The 2,975-nt window shown below is 39.2% G+C and overlaps 2 pseudogenes; one reads left to right on the plus strand and one right to left on the minus strand.

Annotated features, from left to right (window-relative positions):
- Positions 1-1,886: 1,886 nt before the first annotated feature.
- On the minus strand, positions 1,887-2,006 carry LOC134970706 (5S ribosomal RNA; annotated as a pseudogene).
- A 374-nt stretch (positions 2,007-2,380) lies between these two features.
- LOC134970719 (5S ribosomal RNA) lies at positions 2,381-2,500 on the plus strand (annotated as a pseudogene).
- The last annotated feature ends 475 nt before the right edge of the window (positions 2,501-2,975 follow it).

Raw genomic sequence — 2,975 nt, forward strand, 5'->3', positions numbered from 1 at the left:
ACTAAACGTAAACACAAGATGAACTTTGCGGGACTAAAGTACATGGACTGGGATTAAAGAGGCTGATTTGTAGGAGAGCATATGGGCTATTCTTGCCCGTAGAAAAACTTGAATTCTCATCTGTACTGAAGGGGGTATGTTTACAAAAGTGTGGGTTCATAGAAAGTGGAGATGTTGCCGAGATCAACCAATCAGATTCTACTTATCATTTTTCTAGCACTTTCTAGAAGATAATAGCTAGAATCTGATTGGTTGCTATAGGCAACATCTCTACTTCTATAGATCTGTACTCTAGTAAATATACCCCGAGGTGTCAGAGACTGGGGGCTGATGTTTCAAGCAGTGAAAAGAGTGGAGAAGTGGATCAGTGGAGGAATTGCCCATAATAACCAAGCAGTTTTGAGGAAGCATTTATCAAGTACATTTTATAAAATGATAAGTAGATTCTAATTGGTTGCTTTGGGCAGTTTCTTCCCTGGTCCATTTCTCCACTCTATTCACTGCTTGATACATAAACCCCTGGGTCTCATACTATATATATATATATAGAATTAGAAAGAAATTATTGCGCCACGTGTGTACACCAACGTTAAATAAACCTGAATATAGATATAAACAATAACGATCTGACACTCCCTAAAAATTTAAAAGGGCGTCTGCTTACCCCCAAACAGGGATGGCGGTTCCCTGTATCATAGAATTCAATACAGTTGGGGGGGAGGGGGTTTAGCGACCATTGGTGTCTAAAAGAAATTACACTTTAGGTGAATAATTAAGAATAAAATACAATTTATTAATGTGTATATTTAAAATGACAAAACTTTTTCTAAAAATGGGATAAAAACTATACATACAGAAATATAATACCAGTTAAAAATGAATAAATAGTAAAAAAGATTCCTTAACTTGGTATGTAGTCACTGCCAGATAGCCCAACGCGTTTCGTCCTTAAGACTTCATCAAGGGGTGTTGGCAGACTGGGACCAGGCTTCTATTTATACCAGTACTAATCTGGTGTCAATTATGACATCACTTCCTGTTAATACCACATGATGTTTTGTGACAGACTAAGAGTTATTATTTTACATTGGTGAGTAACATGGTTAGATAATATATAGGTTCCACATGTTAGTTATTTATTTTAGAAACAGGTTTGGAGTTCAGAAAAACGAATAAACCCCTCAGAAGGTGCGCCGATGCGTCTTCCGCCCCACTTCCGGTTTCTCGGCGTCGCGTCACTTCCGCCCCACTTCCGGAAGCCGGACCGCGCATGCGCCCGCGATCTCCATTCTTCTAGTAGCAAGAGAACTGAGTTTTAAGTTCATGGTTATCTCAGCGGCGGCCATCTTTGTAGAGATTTTTCATTCAGTCTCTCTAGGCGGCGGCCATCTTAATGGAGAGCAGCAGTATGGACATTTATAGTGTTTCTTGGCATAGAAATGAAAAATAAATAAAAAAAGGGGAATCAATGCATGTAAAAACGATGACAGTACAGTATTTCACATTTAGAATGATAGAGCAACATCTGACCATAAGGGATTATCAATATATTAAAAAAGTAGGTTGAATAAATATTTGCAGTATATTATATACATAAATACTATATAAATAAATATAGATATATATACAAGTGCATATAGTTGAATAAAAAAGGTTTGAATAGTATTTGCAGTATATTAAAAAGTGCTTTGTGCATATTTGCAGTGCTTAGTGCAGGTTTATAAGGTGCAGATTAGGGTAGTGAGGGAAGGGGTGGTATTTAGAGCGCTTAGTGTATATTTTAAACGTGCTTAGTGTCTGTTTCGTAGAAGGTGACACATTAACTATTTTAGCTATTAGTCAGGATAATAATACTGACATGCTCATGTAGGCTTTTTTAATTAGTTTGGTTACAGTACCTGATCTTCCCAGGTGGTCTCCCTGTTCTGGTACTGATCAGGCCCGACACTGCTTCGCTTCCAAGATCGGACGAGATTGGGCATGTCCAGTGTGGTTTGACTGTAAAAATCACTTACCATACATGTGTCAGCGTTATTTATAATACGACTTTGCACGTTTTAGTGGAGGATTGGTGGGTGGGGGGAGGATGAGGTGGTGGTGGGGGGGGGGGGGGGGGTGGGGGGGGGGGGGTTGTTGGCCATTGCTCAAGATGAGGAAATGTATTTAAATGTTTAAGGATCCGACCGTGTGGTCCTGGTGCCAGGAATGAGATTACAGGAACGGAGAATGTGGGTGCGGAAAGCACCCCCCTCCCCCCCACCCCCCCCCACCCCCCCCACCACCACCACCTCATCCTCCCCCCACCCCCCACCCACCAATCCTCCACTAAAACGTGCAAAGTCGTATTATAAATAACGCTGACACATGTATGGTAAGTGATTTTTACAGTCAAACCACACTGGACATGCCCAATCTCGTCCGATCTTGGAAGCGAAGCAGTGTCGGGCCTGATCAGTACCAGAACAGGGAGACCACCTGGGAAGATCAGGTACTGTAACCAAACTAATTAAAAAAGCCTACATGAGCATGTCAGTATTATTATCCTGACTAATAGCTAAAATAGTTAATGTGTCACCTTCTACGAAACAGACACTAAGCACGTTTAAAATATACACTAAGCGCTCTAAATACCACCCCTTCCCTCACCACCCTAATCTGCACCTTATAAACCTGCACTAAGCACTGCAAATATGCACAAAGCACTTTTTAATATACTGCAAATACTATTCAAACCTTTTTTTATTCAACTATATGCACTTGTATATATATCTATATTTATTTATATAGTATTTATGTATATAATATACTGCAAATATTTATTCAACCTACTTTTTTAATATATTGATAATCCCTTATGGTCAGATGTTGCTCTATCATTCTAAATATGAAATACTGTACTGTCATCGTTTTTACATGCATTGATTCCCCTTTTTTTATTTATTTTTCATTTCTATGCCAAGAAACACTATAAATGT

Source organism: Pseudophryne corroboree, chromosome 11 (genome assembly GCF_028390025.1).
Source record: "Pseudophryne corroboree isolate aPseCor3 chromosome 11, aPseCor3.hap2, whole genome shotgun sequence".
Lineage (NCBI taxonomy): Eukaryota > Metazoa > Chordata > Amphibia > Anura > Myobatrachidae > Pseudophryne > Pseudophryne corroboree.